At 42.8% G+C, this 23,163-nt stretch overlaps 1 protein-coding gene across 2 annotated transcripts in view; it reads right to left on the bottom strand.

Moving 5' to 3' along the window:
* The window catches only part of SCAF11 (SR-related CTD associated factor 11), a 48,459-nt gene extending 40,612 nt beyond the window's left edge, over positions 1-7,847 (bottom strand). The window contains exon 1 of one of the 2 annotated variants that reach the window (XM_063323096.1): positions 7,650-7,847. The gene's annotated coding sequence lies outside the window, so the exon portion shown is untranslated. Of the gene's footprint in view, positions 1-6,773; positions 7,274-7,649 lie in introns of those variants that run through there. The other variant, XM_063323097.1, reaches the window with a different exon arrangement.
* Between the last annotated feature and the right edge of the window lie 15,316 nt (positions 7,848-23,163).

Here is a 23,163-nt window from a genome sequence, read left to right as displayed (position 1 = left end):
CTTCCTTTAGACAGAAGACAGGATGAATAGAACCTTCTAAGGACTGATACAGGATGAGGAAATGTATATTCACAGAAATTAAAAGACCACCCTATTTTGCTATTCAGAACAGTATTTTCAATAGAAGGCAGTATGCGCTGTGCTGCTGTTTCATGTGTGCATGTACGATAAGACTCCCAACAGAAGCACCACACACCAACCACCCCTGTTGGGAGACCATGCATGTATGCCAGGGGCTAAGTCATGTTGTTTCATATACTGCTGGTAAAACACTGAAGTATCATAGCAATTAATATAATACAAAGAAATACGAAAGAAAAAACAGTGTACATAACATTCTCTCACAAAACGTACAGTTCAACACTTAGGTGTTTCTTCTAAGTAGTCTGTGACTAAACTGGATGAAATTGAGATTTACAAATAACAGGAACTAATTAGGGATTAGGTACCATTGTCATGGTGCACATGGTTCAAGCAACTAAATCAAATCAGCATAAACTCATGACCTTGCCTTCCGCTGCTGAGGGTCCTTAGTCACATGCATACTCTTGCAGCTGGAAGGGATAGCGTTACATACCAAAGTCAGCAAAAATGGCTCAGCCATTTCCAAGAACAGTTAAAAAAAAAAAAAAAAAGTACTTTTTTCTAGCCACTTGGAAGCACTGATGTTTTCATGCTTTCCACTGAAAAGCATATATTTGGCAGTGGATTGCTGAGATCAAGAACACGCTTTCCACACAAGCAACCCTTCCAAATCTAGCCATAGATCTGGGGAAAAAAAAAAAAAAAAAAAGCTTGCATTTACTCAAGAAATCCTTGCTAGTCATTGCATTTAATTTTTTCCCATAAACTGGATCTGTGCTTAGCATACAGTAATAATTTGAAGTTCCTATCCCATTGCTATACTGCACATGTGACATTCCCACAAGATGAATGAGCATACTTCAGCCAGTGCTATGGCAACACAGCAGGACTTGTTGCAATCATTTCTCTGATGCTAAAGAAGCTAGGAAGGCCATCTTTATTTTTCTTACTACCATCCTAAACATGCCCAAATAGCTGGCCTTAAACACCAGAGACGCAGGAGCTGAACCAAAAGACAGAAGTGGAAAAGCTAAGACCTTTTAACAGTGGAAGGAAAAATGATGGGCAAAACTGACAGAGTAAGATTGAACTCAAATGAAAGGCTCAGGGACAGTAGCAATGGCAAGAAGCACACTTAAGATGCAAAAAATTAAAGAGGCAACAAACACAGAGTGGTAGGTGATTAGAAAAGTATATTGAGCCAAAGGGGAAGGGGCTGAATCCAGCAAAGGAAGAAACAGCATGCAATTGTCCAATTACAGACTACCATTTTTTTTTTCCTTTCACCTGCATCATGGTAGTCTTATTTCTCAGCTTCTGAATGTTGAACCCCTGCAATATGAAAGGCATCCCTCTAACAAAATTTATGTAATGTAGATGCTCCCATATAATTTTATGGATTTACATAAATGGGGGGAAAAAAAAGCACTACAGAAGATTGCACAGAACCACATACACACACTTGACAAAAATATACTGAGTTTGAGTCCTCTATTAAAAGCATGCTGTTCTTTCATTTTAAGCATCAAATCAAGAGTTTAGTAATATGACATGTTCTTTTGGTAGTAAAAAAATTATGTGTTTCCATAAAAAATAATTTCAGCTTACATGTGAAATATACAGACATGGATTCAAAAACAAACAAAAGAAAGGAAATAACATTGCCGTTTAAAAGTACATTTTGTCTCTCTGAGGCATACTGTTTTTAAAAAAGCACTAGATGAAAGCTATCATGTTAAAAACATGGTCCTCAAGCTCCTTTTGACTTTGAATAACAGTATTTTATAAGCTTAGGTCAAGGACCTACACTAACCTCTTAAAATCTCAGAAAAAAAAAAAAGCTGTATAAAAACAAAGAGTTTGTAAAGGATTTATGACAGTTGAAATAATTTTAAGTGTAATTGTATTTTGCACAAGATCTTCTATAATATTTGTAGACTAACAATGCACTAGATGTCATTTCAGAAACAACAGATATATGGGGACTAAACAGTTTCAATCACTGTTGATCTTGCTTTCACAGCCCTTGCTCAGCGATAACTTTCAAGATAGCTAAAATAAAGCTAGAAAAACACGACCAGGAATGAAGACAGGTATGTAAGAGAAGATTTCCTTAATGCCAATAGCAACACACAAAAGATAACAGAAACTATTAAGCACACAAGAGAGAAAAGCCAGATCTAGCGCTGAAAATACAACCTGAACTCCATCACCTTTCGTTTCAACTTGTGAATAAAGTCTACTAACAGAAAAACACGCTAATCACCATTTTGGGTTACTTTCACAATATAGATAGCATCAAGAAATCACCTATAATTCACAGTAAAGTACTGTTTTGTTATCAACCAAGTTTTTGTTACAATTGATTATTCTATCTCATTGCAAAGCTTCAAAAAGAACCTAAGCGTCCCAAACCAATACTAGAAGCTCCTTACAATGATGAACCCCATTCTCATTCAAAGTTTCTTGCCGGAATAGTAACCACAAAATAACTGCCGGTACCAACTGACTTATCCAAGAGTTGTACAAGGTACCTTTCTTGCTCAGGCTGATGAAACTACATCTTAGAAGTCACAATTGCATAGGTTTTGAGAGAAGAATACACTTTACCTTCGTTGTTATAGGTACCTTTATTTGGTAACATCCCTAAAACAAAACTCCAATGAGCTCACGGTAGTTCTAAAAGATTGCTTTTCTCCAACTGTTTAGAAGGACTTCCAATTACTTTTTGTTACACCTATCTATCCACAGGGGTCACTACCTTTTGCATCACATGTAAAAACTAAGGACGTTTAAAAAAAGCAAAACTGTACAAGAAGTGCTTACTCAGTGTCTGTACTGAAAGCAGAGAAGAATTTCATTGTCCCTCCTGCGTCCACAATTGCGGCAGTAATTTGGTCTGGAAAGTGAGCAGTCCAAAAGACTGCTCATCTGCCTTCAGCTTCTACCTTAAAACTCAAGTTTTGAATAACAGTACAGCAACGTTTCATGTAAGGGTCTCCATCTCCCCCGGGGCACACCAAGAAAGGTAGAAGTCTTCACTGCTGCAGTTTTGGCCTGTGTTGCTATCTAAAGGTATGGACATACATGAAGACTTGTATCAGACACCAATCCCATGGATTTTCACATTCCTTATTACTGCTGGCAGCCTAATGAAAGCCAGGTAGTAAGTAGAGAGACAACAAGTGTTAACTCACTTGATGTTTCCAAGCAATTTTAAACTAGCTTGGAAAATTTCCAAACATCATTAAACGCATCACTCCGGTTTACTCACAGACCGTACCTTTGAAGGCAGATCACAGTTAAGCAGTACTTACAGACTTAATAACAGAGGAAAAAAAATTGCATTTTAATGGGAGTTCACCAATCCTTAAATAAAATCTGCGTTAAGACAGACATTATTATTATTAGTGTCTATTAGAAAAAGTGATCAGATAATGCAATTTACCACAGTATTAGGTGTTAGAAAACAGCTTCTGGAAGACATATTTCTTCTTCCCAATTCTGTCTACATATTTATTTGAAATTTTTTTAAACATTTATATACACACATGCACGTGAAATAATCTCAGGAAGTTAAGAAGAAATACCACTGGCCAGAGGACTATCAAATTAAAATGTTACTTTTTCATGTTTGCTGTGATGGAGTTTTTTTGAGTTAAAATTCATATTTTATGTTCTCATAGAGATAAAGCGTAACATTACTGTTTCATCGAGATAATTTGTGAGACAGCATTATTTGATAATGAAAAATGAATGGGCAAAAATATTTATTTTAGCACAACATACCCAAATGTGTGTATATATATAAATAAGTTACTTGACTAAATGCATCTTATATAAAGTTTATTTTAATCTTGCCTACGCATACACAAGTAAAGGCAGTATTTTGATCATTCTTTGTCAAGTCAGTTAACAATTTCCCCAGCCTAGAAGCGACAACTTCCACATTTGGTTAAATTTCATCAGCTTTCCTTAAGACTTTTAGTTGGAGAAAAAAAATCTGACATGCCTTAAAAATAAGCTGTAGGAAAGCAGAACGTTTCTAAAAGCAAGAGGCAACTTCCTTAGCTTTTTTTTTTTTTTTTTTTCAAATTCCTGACAGAGAAAAACTACTTGTTGAATCTGGTGTGTCCCACTGAAGTACAAAATATGCATATTCAATCTTTGAGATCCCTTCCAAGGCAGTCACCCTGCCTTTGGTGCTCCACCAGACCCAGATGTAGAGAGGTGATGGACAACTGTTCAGGACAGCAGAGCTGCAGCTTTAGGGAACAGAAAGGCAGACACGCATTCACCTTCCATCTTCCAGCAGCTGCAGTCCTCCCTTTGTTATTTCACGACTGCAGCCAACTTCCCATGCAAGAGTATCATCCTACTCAAGTGGTTTAGGGTACCAAAATCAAGCACCTTTCAAACCCAGAAAAGAGATGTTCACACCTTTCTGCTTGCAAACTATGCCCATATCCTCAACTGTTGGATAAAGAGATGAAACAAGCAGGGAAGAGAAGACACAATGTCACAGCACTTGTATCCTCTCAGATCAAGGTCACTGCCCTTCAGGACAAGGTGGACTAGCACACAGAGATGAAACAAAACGTGCCCACACTGCTGAAAAGCCATGAACTAGCCCTTTTTTTGGAAGCGCTCTACAGAATACGCACATTAGAGGCCTCTGGTATTGATGACTACAGAAGAAGTGTTAGGGTATAAATCTGCTTAACACTATATCTCCAACTTGCAAAAAACCTCAAGGAAACCTGAGCAATGTTAAGATTTATAAAATCTATGCTAATCTTAAATGGTTCAGCAGATTAGCTGCAACCATTTCAGAATTCATTCAGATAAATTGATAACAATGAGTTGATAGCACTGAATAATCAGTTTAGCTATGAGCAGAAACTGGACCACATGTTTTTGTTACTATTAACTGGAAGGATGTTTTTTCTTGCTCACCTTAGACCGCTGGCAAAGAAAATCCCAACACTGAACACTGGACTAACAGAAAGCCAGGCTTCAAGGATTCCGGTGTCAGTATGGCAAGGCAGTCAATAAAACTTTTTCCAGCCATGTTTCCCCTCCCATTAACATCATGTATGTTTAAATATATCATTAATTCAAATAAAATAACCACTAAATTAATTACTAAATAAAGTCAACTTTAAAAAAAAAATCAAGTTTTCGCACAGGTTTTTTAATATTCAGGACAGCAGAAAATTGAAAAGATTCTGCAAAGAATCCCTGTAATAGGAAAAAGACCCCGATGTTTGTAACCGGAGCAGAACCATCACATATCATAAGCAGAACCATCTACAGAACCATCTAACCAGAGGATAGAAGTCATGCATCAATTGTGTCAAACTACAGTCAGTTGAGAGCACAAAGAAACTCTTTATCACCTGGATGTTTCAAAAGCAATAGCTGAATAACTGGAGAATAAGGTAAACATAAATCTCCTTTTTGAGTCAAACTCAACAACCTCTACATACTGTGTTTGAGCACGATAAATTCATGTTCAAAAAACTCACCAAACTTCTGGAGAAGTATTCCCAATCTTAAAGATAATCTGAATAAACTAGTGAACCCAGTTTTACTGGTATTAAAGGTCTAAAAACATTCTCTTTCAAGACCATTTGGAAGAGAGAGATTCTCTCTCCCTAAGGCCACAAAACTGTTGTCCATTCTGCTTATTCACAAGCAGGCTTTAAGGCGAGTGGAACGTGAAAGAAAATTGATGCATTTATTATTTGGGCCATTTATCACTCCGGAAGTTGACATATCAGAAAACGTACGCTACTGAAAGGAAAGCCACAAAAGATTAAACCTGTTGAATAAAAGTTTAAATAGCTCCCCCCCTCCAAATATGTCTTGGCTCATGCAAGCAAAACTGAACAACAAACATTATATTCCTAGAAATTCTAAAGGAAACATTTGAAAAACGCTGGGATCATTTCCAAGTCTTTTCCATGTCAATAAAGGGGATGCTATCCTTTTTTTTTGAACCTTGTGAATCTCTAAATATAGCCTTCCAGTCAAAAAAAGAAGAGACATAGATTATCACGTATAATCAACCAAATAAAGAGAATTTTTATCACCCTGATAAGATGGAAAGAAACCATGACAAAATGACTAAAGACTTTCCCCACTCCTGTAAGACAGTCTGAATACCCACACAGTAAAACCCTAAGTTAGATTACACTCCACTAAAAACTATGATTCACTGAAAGAGAATTAAAGGCCCCCAATAAATTAGTGATATACAAACATAACACCAGACACTAAGTTAGCTAAATCTCCCTTTAAGGTTACAAAAGCCCTAAAAAGCTATAAAATTACAATCTTAAAATAGCTGTTCAATAATCAGGGCCATTCCAATCCATTATATAATTATTACTTAGATATGGGCAGCCTTAACCGTCTCTTGACATTTTAAATAAGTGATTCTTTGCCAACAGTACCTAGTTACTGATACTAAACAAACAGTTACTACCTGACCTTTCTCTCTGTTATCTCGTTCTTCATAAAAATTTTAAATTAATTAGTAGTCTAAAATAAAAACATCGTGAGAGGAAAGGGACCAATTTTAGCCCCACCAAAACTCTTCTGTTTTGAGGTTATAAACGTGGAGATACATTGTCAAAGACGAGTTGCATCTGGGGCTCAGGCTAATGATATTCTTTAATACTCACCGAAGGGAAAAAAAAATAATTAGGACACAATGTACTCTAAAACACCAGAAGAACTGGAGAGTTTAGCACTGGCTCGATAACTGTATCGCTTCCCGGCTCCAGCGTTACTCTGTGCAACTTTACTGATGTTTAAAAGTCAGTCGCGATTCCACCGCAGCACAAAAGCGGCTTCACGTCGAGCCTCTCAACTTCCTCCACAACCGCAAACTCTTGCCGTAACTCCAGCTACTCCAAGACGCTCTTCCACCACACCGCCGGTATTTACCACTCTGGGCTCCCGGGAAGGCGAGGGACGGCGGTGCCGAGCCCCCCCCCGGGATCTTTGTTCGGGCCGGCGCCGCGGCGGTGTGCCCGTGTCCCCCCCCGCCGACCCCGCTCACGGATCACCGGGCAGGGCTGCTGCCGCCGCTCCTCCCGTTGCGCCTTCACAAAAGCTTTCGGCGCGGAGAGGGCCGGCGCTCTCCTGGGAACGGCGGATCGCCCCGGCCACCCCGCTTTGTTTCCCCTCTCGCCCCGGGAGGCGAGGCGGGCGGACGAGAGCCGCCCTCCCTCCCCCCCTGCCCCCGCCGGCTCGGCGGCCTGTCACCGGGCCGGGCCGGCGCCACGACTCGGGGGCGGCGAGAAGAGGAGCGGGGGGGAAACCCCGAGGCCGGGGCCGGCAGCAAACCCCGCCCTCCGCCCGGCGGAGCAGGGGGAACACCCGAGCCCGAAGGCCCCGGCCAGAGCGGGACGGCAGCACCCCCCGCGCCTCCCCTCCTGCCGCCGGCCCGCCTCGGGGAACGGCCCGCAGCACTTTCCTCACGGAAACTCCTGAGGGAGGCGCCCGCCATACCTCCCCGCTCCCTCACCCCCCCGGCCCCGACCGCCGGTGTTTACCTGGCGCCGCGCCGTCCCCTCGCGCGGTCACCCGCATCAAGCGCAGGCTCCGGTTCCCCGGCTCCGGTTCCCCGCCGCGGCCGAGGAACGTCCGCCCGGGCTGGGCTCGGCGGGGCCCCGCTCAGCGGCCGCCGGGCCACATGTCCGCGCGCGCGCGGCCGGGAGTGCGCGGCGCCGGCGGGGGCCGCTGGGGGGCGCTGTTCTGCCGCCTTCCGCCTCCCGCGGGGGGGGTGGGGGCGGTCCGGGGGCCGGACGCTGTGTCGTGGCGGCCCAACCCGCCAACGAGACGCCCCCAAACCGTCCCGCGGCGGCGGGGGCATTGTGGGATAGGTCCTCCGGACTGCCTTGAGGCGGGGGGAGGGCGGCACGTGACCCGACGGTGGATGTCGGCGGGGAGCCAATGGGAGGAGGGAGGGCGGGCGCGCGGGGCCGGGGCGGGGCGGGGCCGCGGGCCGCGGGCGGGGGGCGCCCTCTGGCGGCGGCGCGGCGGGCCGGGCGCGGTCGAGGAGGCGCGCGGGCGGTGGCGTCATCTGACGGCGACGAGAAGTAGCCCGAGTGCCAGCCCCCCCCCCTCCCCCCCCCTTTTTTTTAATTATTATTTTAATAAAATTATCCCAAAGGCGCTTTGGACGGAGCCCTGTGGCCGCAGGAGCGCCAACCTGTGCGCGACGCGGCGGCTGGGGAGCTGGCCTAGGCCCATCCTGGGCCTGCTGTCCCTGCCTGTGGCGATGGCGGCGGTGGGGCCAGAGGCCCGGGCAGGCTGGGAGCCGCCGCCGGCCTCAGCGCTCGCAGAGGGGCGCGGGGCTTTCAGCTGTGTGCGCCCAGAGCGGTGCTTCGTCCCGTCCCTGTGGGGAGCCACCAGCACGGCCTGGGCAGCGTGTGGGGCCTGGGAGCAGCGGGGGTCCTGCCCTGAGGGGGAAGCGGTAGAACTGGTGCTGCAAGAGGTGCAAGAGTCCTGCCAAGTGGTGTCAGTCGTGATTTCGTGCTGGCTCATGCTTGTGGGCCTCACAGAAGTAGCGAGATTGAATCCTTATATATTCGTATAACCATTTTTTTTCAAAGCAGTTTGGCATATTGTCATGCGTCCTGATTATAGCAAACAGGAAAGTTGTTCAATGAAGCAGCTTGTGCTGCATACTGGTCCTTTTTATACGTCTCCATCATAGCACCACCATAAAATCATAGAGTCGTTTTGGTTAGAAGAGATCTTTAAGATCATCGAGTCCAACCATTACCTAGCACTGCCAAGTTCTCCACTAAACCATATCCCTCAGCACCACATCTACAGGTCTTTTAAATACTTCCATTTGTTACTTGAGAGAAGAGACTGACCCTCACCTCTCTACAACCTCCTTTCATTCTTAAACAACCCCAGTTCCCTCAGCCACTCCTCAGACTCTACGAGTCTGCCCTCACAGGCCCAAAGGCAATGGGGAGCTGGGGGACACCAAACCCGCAGCTGAATCCCCAGGGCATCGCACCTGCCATAGCAACAAACAACAGGGAAGGGGAAGCAGCTACCCCAAATACGCAGGCTTGGTTGAGTGTCTCCTCACGTCCAGAATGATGTTGTTACAGCCTGAGTGGAGTAAGGTATGTGTCAGTCTGTCAAGAATGATGATACCTTATTAGTTGCCATGATTACTGATGGAATATTAATTTAGGATTAACTCAGAAGAACTTGAATTAAGTAAGAGCAGCCTGTGGGGACGGCATGTAAGAAGAGTCATGGGAAGAAAGGAAAAGAATTCGTTAGCAGGCTGCAGGGAAATGTAGTAAGGGGCATGACTATAGCCATAGGTAGGAAAGCACAGACTTAGGAACGGAGATGAAATATTTAAGGTAAATCTGACTTTAAAGTTATTAAGGTTAATGAACTCCCCAGATCTTCAATGGGATCATCTGTAGAAAGGAAGAAGCTGTTTTGAAGGTTGGGATTAAAGAAAGCCCTGTTATAAAGTAAGAAAGATGACTTTCAGTGCCATGTTTTGAATAGACTGAAATCTTGAATGACCCTAGAACAAGACACTGAAGCAATTAAGAAGGGAGAACAATAGCAGAAAAACAGCTGTGGGTTTGACTTACCGACCACAGAGTTAAGGTTTTTTTGCAAGGAGGGCATATTATACAGAACTGCTGTACATTATTATTTGTTACTGCTGAGTCTTTTAATTAAATTGACTACTAAGTCATGTGGGACCCACAGATGCAGAGAAAGCCTTGCTATTCACTATCACAAGCCTTGAAGACATTTCTGTCATCTACTCATGCTGCACAGATCATGTTGCGCAGAAGAGCCAGGCAAGCTGAAGAGAGGTGTCTATGAGAGAGAGGAATGCAAAGAGAAACACTCATCACTTCTGAGGTGCTGTCTGTACTTTTGTTTGATCTTCTGACTGTGTATCTTACATCCATTCCAGCAGTGGCCTTTATAGCTACTCACACAACTTCAAGATATGCAGTTGCAGAAGAATGGTTTTGGCCCTTTCTCATCCACTTTTTGAGATGGGCACCTAGCGTACACTGTTTACGATGGAGAGAAAAATCTGGGATTTCACTACTGTCAGCTCTGGCAAATATGTCTTGAGTTTTCCTATGGGTACGTGAAGTTCCAGCCCACAGAGGTTTCTGGTCCAAATGGGGCTGAAGGACAGTGCTGTCCAGTTGGATGTCTGCTCCCAGAACCAGCCTGTCAAGGATGAGAGGTTGGTTAGTTCAGCCAAGGGAGGAGGGCAGCGTGAGATGTGTCTCCTTCTGTTTGCTCTGTGCCTGGTGAAAGGAGGAGCGAGGAGTTCAGGTTTTGTACAGGGATATAGAATTAGGGGGTCATGAACTCCAATCTGCTACTAACCTCTGCAAACCCTGTGATATAGGCATGTTCATAAATTTATCAGGCTCTGCTCATTCACGTACCTGTTAGTGTTTTTCTCAAAAATCAAGAATGGAGGGCGGTTTGGCCGTCAGGGATAGGTGGACTATCATTGGGAATTGAGGTGAAAGTGGCAGGGAAAGAGGTATTAGACCGGGACAAAATTTATATGAATGGTTACAGAAATATTTGTTAAAATTTCTGGATTAGTAGACAATTTGGGAGGACCAGCTAGTTTTGCTGAAAGGAGAATCTTACTTTCAAAATCTTATGATTTGTGAGCCAAGCTTGCCATTTTTGACATTTGATTTATTTTTTCATGTTTTGGTATGGTAAAAACGTAATTTCTTTAGTCTGTTCTTACGTGTTCTAAAGTCTTTAACTTCTTCAAGTGTTCTTCAAGTGCAGAGGTTGTCCTTAGTCAAGGGGGGCACCACAACCCATAAATCTTTTGTAGACGAAGGACAGGACTAACAAGGACAGTTACTATTGCCTGTTGTCTTTTCTAGCTAGGTCTAAGTAGTACTGTTTCTTCATTTTCCAGCTAGCTCCAGAATGTTCCACTCAAAGGCCATGAGTAAACCCCACACTGTAGGAGGCACATGATTTTTAGCAGTACCTCAGAGTCCCTTGGTGTGTGCCCCGTGTTTTGTTTGGGGGATGTACTCTGACCACATTTTCAGAGTTTCCCTACAGCCACTGGAGCCGGAAACTTCCCTGAAACCGAGCCTCTTGCTGACTTGTGTGTCTCTCAGGAGGACACTGTTGTGTGGAAGCAGAAGCAGAGCCGTACTTGTGGTGCAGCTGTGAGCACAAGTTGAGGACAGGTGTGCCAGAAGGAAACTGGAAGACATGCATGGCAGAACCGTGTGAGTGAGGGCATGGTCGTTTGGAGAGGAGAGCAACAGGGAGTGTGATACTAGAAATAAGAGTGGTATTAGGGGGAGGGAGGGAAACGATGGCAGGACAGACCATGAGATTGTGATCGTAATGTGGTAGACAGAGTGTAGAAGGGGAGGTGGTGGGTGAAGAGATCAGAAATGAGGCAGGATGTGGTGAAGAGTGGGACTCCTGGAGGACAAAATAGTAGTTATCCATGAGCGCAGAAATTAGGATTGGCATAGGGCGCAGAGGGAGAGCTGGAGATACTTGTGTTCTTGTGCTGTGAATTTGAATTCTAAGTTTGAAGTATCCTGCACCATTGAAATGATCCTATGATCCTACCACAGGCAAGTGACTTTTATCATTATTACTTTCTCAATGAGGCTTGAATGAGCCTGAAGTGGTATTTTTGGAGTCTTGAAGCTGCCAGTACTACATTCTGTCTCTGGAAGAGACAAGCTGAAAAATTTTTAGCATGGTGGGTTGTTCTTCCTATTGTGACACTGTTGGGAGTGATCACTTAAAGCCACCAAAATATCCTACGTCCAAGGAACAAAAAGAGCCATTGATTATACAATATTTTTGCTGTCTGGTTTCAGATGCTCGTTTGAGCAATGAACAATTCATCTATTTGGCTCTTGGATTCTGAGCTTTTCAAGAATGTAGATATATTCAAACAGTATAAAAAAAGTCTAAAGTGGACTCTGAGAGTTTATTCAGAGCATACCCACCCACTCTGCCCCGATGTCATGCCTATGTTTCTCATTCATTCAGTCTGTTCTTCAAGATCTCTGGTGGTGGACTCTCTCTTCCAAAACCTTCTCAAGCAGGCTATTTCTCTAGCTTAAAATTTCTACTTTTGTAAAGCTGTTCCTGATCACTAATCAAGATCCTTCCTGCTGCATCAGAAGCCCATACATTTAGTCCTATCCACCATGGGCACAAGGAACAGATTGTCCCTTTTCTCTTTGCAACAGATTTTAATCTGGTTTTAACTTCTAAAATTCCTTCTCAATCTTGTTCTTAGGGTAAACAGCATTGTGAGCCCTACTAAAATAAAATATATGACAAGTGCTTGGTATATCCTATCCAAGGGGCCTGTCACTTTACTATAAAAGGAAATGAGATTGGTTTGACATGAGTTGTTCTTGAAAAATCGGTGTTAGTTCTTTTCTTATTATTATCTTTGAAGTACTTACAAATAGGTTGCTTGATTACTTTCTCCAGAAATTTTCTGGAGATCTCTTTCTCCCCCTTTCCAGAAATGAATTTTGATTATTGCTTTAATTTAAAATTCAGCTTTGGCTTGTGTTCATATATTATGCAAAAGAAAAAAAACAACCTGTGAATAAATTAGGTGGCTTAGTTCATTTTTCTCATAATGTAGTGTTCTGAAGTCTCTGTCGTTAGTACTTACATTCTCATTGCTTCTTAGGGAATTTTTAATTTTGAAGTTCTCCCATATCCATCTATCCAAGCAAGTAGGTTGTGTGTTTTGTCTGTCAAGATGCCTCCAGTACTTGGCTGCACTGAGAACATTATTTCAGTGTTAAAGCTTTTCATTCTTCCCTTGTTTTAAAAATTTGTTTGATTGAGATATTATGTTTTTTATTTACATGCAGTATGTCTTTGCTTGCAAGCTTCATTGTTTGGAAATACAGCGTGATAGTCTATAAATAAAATTAAGTGGGATGAGGTAACACACTGAGTAATTCAAGACTTCTGCTTTTTAGCCAAGGGGAATATAAAAGGTTGGTCTAACACCTAAGAAGATAATCTTTTTTGAGAGTATAGTCAGTCCAAGTGCAGATAATGGTTGTCTGTTCCTTTACCTGTTCCTTTACCTGTTCCTTCTCCTTCTCCTTTTTTTTTTTTCCTTTTTTTTCTTCCCCCGCCCCCCCGTATTTGTTTTAATAAATGCTAAGGGCATTGTTGGAGCTAACTTTTTGGAAACAAAGTTATCAAACCTCTGCTTTGGATTTTTGTTAGTTTGGTTGGTTGGGTTTTTTTTTTGGCCTGCTAACCCATTAAAAGAAATTAATCAATTACGATTGGTTCTACTATTGGTGTTCGAACCAGCCATATTTACCATTTAGTTAACTAAATAAAAAAAAACCCATTGGCTTAATATTTGGCAAAACTCAGCTTCAAAAGAATCCTATGGGTGGGATCAGATCAGATAAAATTTGGCAGCACACATTTCAGATTCACAGTATTTCCATATCCAGGAACCGTGCGTCAGTTCCTGAGAGTTTCCTGTTCAATTAAAGTATGTTCTGGCTCTGAAGCTGAAGATCTTGAACAAAACCCTAGGAAATCAGACTTTCTCAGTTCTTTGTGGATAGCAGCAGCTCTTTTATATAGGATCAGAGGAATTTTGTAGTGGTCTTGGCCGGAATTTTCCTCTCGCCGTGCCAGGTCATGGTCACACTTTGACTGTGCTCTGTGGAGATGGACTGGAATCCTCTGGAATACGTCCCACTGTAGAAATGAAAGATGTTATTAACAGCAAGATTGAATATCATGAAGAAGAAAAGGCTTCCTGTGTTTAGGGCTATGAGGAAACAGGATGTGAGATAATTAGCCATAATTTATAATATATAACCATATTGTTTCCTCAGCAAGAAATAGGATGGGTGTTATCCTGTCACGGAGACACCATTCTTTAATTATTCCAAGAGTTCCCATGAGCATCTTGCAAATATTCTAGCAGCGAGCTGTGACCAACCACATTTATTCACAGTCTTAAGACAAAAAATGCTTGGAGCTTTTAACACCAGCATATAGTATGTGCATATCTTGCAATTTCTAACGAAAACCCAACAGCGCGCTCCCTAGCAAAAATAGCCTGCATTCTTTTCTTGTTCCAAGTTTTCTGATTTTTGGGTTGGTGACCTGTCTAACTAATTTAGGGCATTGGGCTTAAGCTGAACCACGTTATGCAATGGTCCTCTTCGCCACCCTGAACAGGCTTACTGGTTTCACTCAAACTTGCTGTAACAGGTTGTGATAAATATTATTGAAAGTGCTGGGTGTGACTGCCCACCCTTCATCGTAAAAGAGCTATAGGAGATAGCTAACTGAAAGCCAAGTTAAGCCCAAATCAAAGGCACACACAGGCTTGAACTCTTTGGGCAGAAGGGTTTTTGGGAGTGTGTGTGTGACAGAGCGAGAGGCAGATGAGAGGGAGCAGAGTTAACCAGTAACGCCAAGAAAAAAATAAGGATACAGCTGAAATATTTAGGGAAACAGAGTCTTTTAAATTTGTGCAAATAACCAGAATAAGCAAAAATATGGGGAAAGTTTCCTTACTTCTCTACCAACCTCTTCTCACACCGAGCTGTAGGATCTCACCCTGCTAGCTGCCTGCTTCCATCACGTGGCGTAGTGGTGTATAACATACATGAGTTGACCACACACATGCGCTTCACAAATGCCTGGGACAAACTCAGCATGAAACACACACACAAGCCGTAGGTTGTGAGGCTACAGCATGTACAAGGAGCTGGTGGCACTTAATGAGCTACAGCTGTGAATTGCATCTTTCAGCCTGTAACTGTGGTTATGGTTACTTTCAGATACCGCCCAAGGATGTGCTACATGATTGCAGCTGCATAGGTCACTCCTTCAAAAACCTTGTAGTCTCAAAAGACTGAGGAATGGCAAAAAAACCAATATCCATTTCTGCTTTTTCATACTTTTATTTCTAAAAGCACTAGTTTATGTTTTGTATTTCTCATTTTTTGATTTTTTTTTGCCTTTTTCTCTGCATATTATTTACTTTAATAGTGGCTAATTAGTGTTTTTAAGATAGATCAGTGCTAATTGGTAGTTAATTGATAAATCAGTGCTTTATGATTTACTGTTTTCTAAATATGCAGCTTGGCAAGACTCAGCTTTTGATACCTCCTTCTCAGCCAACACTGAAAGTGTTCCTGGTTCTCAGCCTCAGCCTGTGCCTGCTGTAGGTTCAGCCATCTACTTGAGAAACTCTTTGCTATAATTCTCTTGATATAGAAAGTATATAAATGAAAAGAATTTATACTTTTCCCATGTAGCACCAGGAAAAAGAACATTTAAAATTATACACTGAATGTTTAAAAGACTGATTCTTAAAGAACTCCGTGTGAGGTCTCATTTTTTCTTGCCTTGTGACATAGGAATAAACCCATTAATGTTCTTGATTTATGAGGGGATGGGTAAACTGCACCTTTCTGGTGTATTTTACAATATTTCAACTAAAGCATTTGTTAGCTGCTAATTCATCAGTTTGACTTCTTTATCTCATGTCTTTATTACAAACAGGTAATAAATTAGGCATACTTGGATGTTATTGAGGAACTGAAGGAATCCTATGAAATTAAACCTTTCTGAGGCCTGTCACATAGTCGCATTGATTGGTACTTTGTTATTTGCATGTTGACTCCTGATTTTTACCATACAGCTGGACTCCATAGCTGAAGGTATTGCTCCTCTTGCATACCAGCACTCTCTTAACATCAATAAACGTATAAGTGAGCATTCCTTCCCTATCTTTTTTTCTTCTTTTTGTTTACCCTAAGGGATGAAAACATCTCATCTATCAAGAGCATATGCAGTCTGAGACATACTGGAGAATACCATAACACTACAATTTAATAGCTTTGTTTAACTTGAATCAATATTTTTGTACTCATATGAATATCTAAAAGATTTTGGTTTTTATACAGATGCAAAAGATCCGTTAGTTGATTTTTTACATGACAAATAATGGCAGATGGATTTGTCTGACCTTCTTCCTTATTTAACCTCAAGATGTTAGGTACACTCTTTGGCCTTTGCTGCTTCTACTATAAAAGTGCCCCATGTATTTCATGAATCTTTAGCACAGACTTACTTTCTCTAAAGTATTGATTAACTATTGCAGTTCAAGGGTGCTCAGAAAAAAAATAATAAAAATCTGGCTTGAAATCTTTTTCTTTTTCTTCCTCAATTGTCCAACTTTTTGAGTCTTGCAGTGTCATTTGCCCTTCCTTGAAGTTTTGAATGCACCAGACTTCTCCAAATTTCCTGCAGTTGCCAGTCCTCCTGTTGAGGAATTCTGTATCTGTAACTCACTGGCAGTAACTGATGGAAGAACAGGAGTCTCTGAAATCCAACCTACCATGCCGTCTAGACGTGATCCAAGAGCAGTTAAAGAACCTGCTGCAGAACAGTGTCTCCAGAAAATGTCTGTCTGTTCATGCCGAGACATTACCTTCCCCTCTTGTCTAAGCTGCCCTCTCCTGAAGGTTTCCCTTTCAGGAAAAAAAAAGCCACCCCGCAACAAATCAATAGATAAATCCCAAACTGATGGTTCTTTACATTAATAGGCTGTGCGGTTTGAAACGTTGATTCTGCTGCCTGTTATGAAGTGGTAACCATCAGCAAAAGGGAAAAGCAGATAAACAGGGATGGTAATAGCCTCTTTGATTGCTCCACATGAGTCAGACAAGCTTGTTGGAAAATACCTGGAGGGTGCAGGATGCAATCCACATTCGCTTTTGGTAGTCGATAGCGTTGGTGAGATGGTGACAAGGAAAGACGATTCTACTTCATTGTTTCTCCTTTGAGATGGCTCATTGCATCTTTTCGGTAAGTCTGAGTCTGCCTAGTCAGTTTGTTGATGCCATGTTGTTGGTTGCATGGATCTTCCACACGGAAGGCAGAAAACAGAACTGTAGTTCAGTGTCACACAGCTGGAAAGAGGAGTTGCTCTGAGGCAGTGGCTCTCAGGGGCCGGGCACCTTCTCAGCAGACTTTCAGACTGTTTCTTCTATTAACTTCTATTAACTTCTATTAACTAGTTTTAGAGTTGCATATATTTCTCCAAATGCATTCTTTAAATGCATTCAGCAAATATCAGGTCCTAAGCACAACAAGGAATAATCCAAACGGCTAAAATAAGAACAAAGCTTGGCCATAACTTAAAAAAAAATATCATTCCAGACTTCAGATTATTTGCTGTATAGCTCACATGAATTGCATCGATGCCAACATCACCGTCATCAGCTTTTCCAAACAGTCATTTAGCTTTGTATTATTGTCACATACTTCATGTTGGTAACATAATTTGGACATTAGTGATTTACTGCACCCAAACTGAGCGACGTTATTACAGTCCCTAGGCAATAATCCCCAGCTGATCACCCAGGAACAGCAGTGGAGTCACCCACGAGGTTGCTAGCTAATGGTCCAATACAAACTGAAGTGCTGTTAGCTATCTGATAAACACATTTTTCATAGCAGACTCGCTAATAAGGGCACCACTAAAAAGAACATCCCTTAATCATATATAATACTGCTGGTGTATTTTTAGAGCATAATAAACAATCTTTTTACCCAAAACAAGAATTAAGCATCCACTCTACTAAAAGTACACCCCACTTGATACACTCTAAGAATAGCAGTACAGTATGTTCAAAAGTCTGTTGAAATAAATAAGTTCTGGCACTTCCCCCAAAATAACACTTCAATGAGCCTCTGCTTGTCTGCAGCTGCTGGGGTTGACATTATGGGAGAAGGCAGCTAGGTGGAGGAGTTGTTAATGTTATGGAGCTCAAGCTAATGCAGCCACCGGCCGGGCTGGACTGGAGGAGGTGCTTAGCTTTATGCGCCGGGGAGTGTTTTGTCGAATCATGGAGATTATGCACAGGATATAAAATTAAGCACCTATGTAATTATTTCCTCGGTGCATCATCGTGTACCTCAGGGTTTTTCTCCGCTGTTTTGTTTTATTTTGTTCTCCTATGGTTACATTCAAAAATTATTTTCAGCAGTTAAGCTAGGATTTTTTCCAGTGGGGCTTTTTCCACCTGAAGTTTCTTAGTCCTTTGAATTTCAAATGCTAAAAGAAAATCTAACCAAAGCTGTAGGCAATTTCATACCTGTAAACGATAACTAAAAATAGTGAAGTAAACCTTCCCGATGAGAGGAAATCAGTGAGTTGGGCACCATCTGATGCCCCCTCTGCTGCAGTCTTGGGGCCCACGAGCCATGGGGCACACTGTGTGCTGTGGGGTCTCCATCCCTGCTGCTCTCAGCTCTGTGTGGGGCAACAGCAGAACTGACACAATGTGAATCTCTCACCCAAGCAAATCTCATGGGACACAGAGGTGAAAGACAAGTTTTGGAGTAATGTCTGAAAGGCAAAGCCATCATCTCTTCAGTGGACCCAGGAGATAAAAAGAGTGACTGGGTTGTAAACATGACGCAATGTCAAAAATCAAGAGGGATCTGAACTATCAAACTCAATTAGCCAGCTGTCAAAAGAACCAACACTGTCTTCATTATCTTCTTCCCCCGACACCTTGCTGTTAGCACAGGCCTATTTAGGTGGAGAGCCTGCAGTTAGCTGCCCACAGCAACTCCTTAGTGAGCCATTGCCCTTCACAGGCAGTGTGTGCTTTTTACACTGGATATGTCCTTGTGGCCTGTACAGTGTGATTGTGTATCCATTTGTTTATCAGACAGAATTCACAGAATCACAGAAGGGTTGAGGTTGGAAGGCACCTCTGGAGGTCATGTAGGTCATACTCCCCCCTGCTCAGGCAGGGACACCTAGAGCTGGTTGCCCAGGATGATGTCCACATGGCTTTTGAATATCTCCAAGGCTGGAGACTGCCTGGGCAACCCGTGCCAGTTGCTTGGTCACCTGTCACAGTGAAAAAGTGTTTCCTGCTGTTCAGAGGGAACCTCCTGTGTTTCCATTTATGCCCATTGCCCAGAGTCCTGTCTGTGGGCATGACTGAAAAAGAGCCTGGCTCTGTCCTCATTGCATCTTCCCTTCAAATATTTGTACACACTGATGAGATCCCCCCCGAGCCTCTTCCCCAGGCTGAACAGTCCCAGCTCTCTCAGCCTCTCCTCATATATGAGGTGCTCCAGTCCCTTCATCGTCCATATGGCCCTTTGCCGGACTCTCTTCAGTAGCTCTATATCTCTCTTGTACCAGGGAGGCCAGAACTGGACCCATCACTCCAGGAGTGGCCTCCCCAGTGCTGAGCAGAGGTGAAGGATCCCCTCCCTCAGCCTGCTGGCAATACTTTGCCTAATACAGCCCAGGATACAATTCGCCATCTTTGCCTCAAGGGCACTTTGCTGGCTCACATTCAACTGGGTGTCCACCAGGACCTCCAGGATCTTTTCTGCCAAGCTGCTTTTGAGCAGGTATGGGAAAAAAAAAGAAAAGAAAATGCTATCAAATTAGATGAGCTACTTTATAAATTTCCGAATTGGTAAGTGGATGATAAGAGAGTAGATGAGAGCTAAGTAGATGATATAAATGCCATCCTCCCAGGTTAGTGAGAAGGAAATGTTATAAAGTTTTAATAGAACAGAAAGCCACATTTCTGCTGAGGGAGCACATTATGTATTTTTTAGCTGTTAATGATACTAAGCTGTTACGGGGAATCAGTAGTGACCTGCTCAATTCAACATGTGTGTCTGAGTCCACACCTGAGGTGTGACAAACCTTATGTTTCAAGTAGTGGGGTACGCTGCTCAAAAGGAACATTTTAAGCACATAGCATAAGGCTGTTTATTTTTGCCTACTAACCTCTTCCGGCTGCTTTAAAGTCTATAACAAAAATGCTAAAGAGACTTAAAATACAATTTTGTACCTTTTTAGCAAAAATGAAATCCAACACTTAGACTGCAGGGCTCCAGCAGAGATGCGATGGGTGCTCTATGTTCAGCCAACCCCTCCGGAATAAACTGGCTAAGTTGAACATTTTCTAGGCCTGCAAAGCAACATTCCCTTGATGCCATCTTTGCTATCACAGCTCATGTGGAAGGTTGGCGGTGTGGTGGCCTGGAGGGCATTGCTGCCCATGAGAGCAATTACGCTGCTCCCTCCGCTCGTAGACCACCTTTCCGAAAGGACTTCAAGGTAGGGAACCATTTTAAAGGTGAGGTAAATTTATCAGATGGCAGATGCCGGCTTCTGGGTGCTCCGTTTTTTGTGGTGGGAGAGGTGGACAGACCTCCTGTGCTGCTCCTCCAAGACATGCAGCTATTTTCAATCCACTCTGGACAGACTAATAATTCTTGAAAATTTTAAATGGAAAGAGAAACCATATATGATCGCTACAATTGCCTGTATTTTCTCCAGCTTTAATTACTTAGATAATTGTGAGGAAAGATGCAAAATCCTCTTTGAATAGGCCTCTTTTACAAATGAAAATCAGGATGTGTGGTTGGAAAGCCCCTTCAGACAACCTTCCTGGTGCAGCTCCTGGAAGCAGCCACCAAACAGTTCTTGTACGACTGCAGTTGCAGAAGATGCCAAGTAACTGAACTAGCCACACGGTGGAGCCAGTTCTGAGGAGAAGAAGGTCGAAGCATCCCGAGAGGTGCTCCTCCTGGCTTTGGGAGAAGATGCTGCCTCCCAAAACTCCTGGCAGGTTTCCTGCTTGGTGTCTTCCAGACATAAGTAATCAGTGGGCCTTCAAATAAAGAGCAAACACAGAAAAGCAGTTCTCAACAGGGAAGAGATTTAGCAAGCTGTTCAGCAAAGCTAAATAGCAGGGTTGAATGCCAGCAGGCACGGGACCCCAGCTACTGACCCAACTGCTGCAATGAAAACAGATTAGGGGAAGAGTTTAATTTTCTAGATGCTTGAACATCATGGCTAATTTCCGCCCGAAAAAGTATTTCAGCAGGATCTAAAACATGGCCTGTGACTCAGAATAAGGCTGTGATTATTTCCGTGGACACTACAAGCTGTGAATGAGAAGTATAACTGAGCGGCATCGTCTGTATTTCCAGCAAACAAAAAGGATTGCTGCAGTAACTCCTTTCAGACAATTTTTCTGTTCATGGTGATGGAATCAGTTCAAAATTAATTATCAAGCAAGTATCAATTAACCACATCATTTGAAGGAGAGGCCAGGATTTATCGTCCCTGGTGGGTCTTTCCACCAGCCGGGCAGGAGACCCTGGTGAGCCGCCCCCGGGACCCCGAAGTGGTAGGTGACAGCATGTCACCCTTCAAGAGGATGGTTTGGTGGCTGGGAAATCCAGTTAGTAATGGAGCGGGTTAGAAGAGACCACAGGCTCTGCAGAGACGCTGCTTTTATGTCATGTTGCAATCTCCTTCCCTCCAGCAGTCCTGTCTGCTACAGGCTATAAATTACCTGTCCCCAGCTTTCCACACCAGATAACCACTTATTCACCTCCTTCCTTCCCTCCCCTCACAAACACTTCATTGTACAGCAGCAATACCACTTGTTTTTTCTGGAGTTTTATCCCAGTTATCCTTTTTTAGAGAGGGCTAAAGGTGGCAAGCTGTGATTGAGCACAATGAGTGTCCCTTAGGGAAAGGGATGGCCGGAGATGTTGTTAGTTCCTATTAAGTGGCGGTGCCAAAACTTCACAGGATCAGGCTTTATATGACCGGACATATTTAGCATTTTAGCAGTACTGTAAGTGAGGATGTGCATCGTTTCCTGGGATTGTCAAGCCTTTGATGGAACTCTTGGTATGCAATGAAAAATATTATTACAATACTGTACTTTCTTAAACATAGCGGGCATAATTAAAGTCCCACCCGCAGAGGTCAGATCCATCTGACTCACTATTGTTAAGAGTTAAGAGACTTCCATTTATTTTAACAATGGCTTGTTTAGAGTATGAAGTCAATGAATTTCTTGTCTTTGTGGAAGGTGTCATTTTACTATGCTGGGGACAATGTGGGGTTCTGGAGTAAAGCTAAAAATAGAGGACAGATACTATTGGATCTGTTTGTCACTTAACAAAAATTAAAGCCACTTCGATGAAATCAGCAAAATTATTATTTGCATCTGGTCCTCTATATTTAAAAGTGGGTCCATACCTTTAAAGGTAGGATTGCTAAACCAGTAAGATTGTAGCTTATATGAAGCAATAAGACTTCTAAAAGTTTTGCCTACTTGTTTTATCACTGTGAACTAGTTTAGAAAAAAAAATATATTTCTCATTTTTATGTCAGTTTTACTGTCTGGAGCTCTTGCAGAAGCACAGAACTGGTGCACTGCACCGTATTTGTATCAAGGATTGCATTGGAACACTGAAGTTCTCCCATCAGAAGAAGAAGAGTTTGAACTATTATTACCAATAACAGCAAAATAATTATTAATGAAAGCGATTAGCCAAAAGCAATCTCTATTTTTTAGTCTATGCATTTGAAAGCCCTCTGTGTATAATTAGTTTCATGATTTTACTGATAATGGCCACTTAGACCCAGGGCTTCAGAGGCATTTCAGTTTGGAAATCTAGGCCGAGCCTTCTGCCCGTGTTTATTATTAGGAGCCTAAATAACTTTGTGGAGTCAGACATTCATCCTGCTAATGGAAACACATTAATCTGTACCTAACTCTGTTACTGTGAACAGTCTGGTTGTCAAGCTCGAAAAGAAAAACAATGAAAAACAGAACTCCTTTCTTACTCTTTTAAGTAAGGAAAGCGGGCAGAGAGCTTCCAGCGGTGGGGAAGGTACTGGCTGAGTCCCTGGTGGGTGGCTTTGCAGATGCTTTTGAGGAGTGACCTGCCTGAGGTGTGGGGCAGGATGGCTGTCACTGGGGATGGAGGCCAGTGGGCAGCCCTCCTCGCCCTCTCAGCGAGAGGACCGCGCTGTAACCGCCTCATGAAGTAGCAAAACCACAGCAAATCCAGGGAATGTGTCTTCCAGCTTTCATAAGGCAAACAACTGGAGCACCCTGGAGGCTGGACATCTCTGAAGAAGATGTCTCTGGAACGCTGCAAACC

The sequence above is a fragment of the Chroicocephalus ridibundus genome, chromosome 1 (genome assembly GCF_963924245.1).
Source record: "Chroicocephalus ridibundus chromosome 1, bChrRid1.1, whole genome shotgun sequence".
Taxonomy (NCBI): domain Eukaryota; kingdom Metazoa; phylum Chordata; class Aves; order Charadriiformes; family Laridae; genus Chroicocephalus; species Chroicocephalus ridibundus.
Note: the sequence above shows the minus strand (reverse complement) of the source record. Positions and strands in the feature narration are given on the sequence as shown.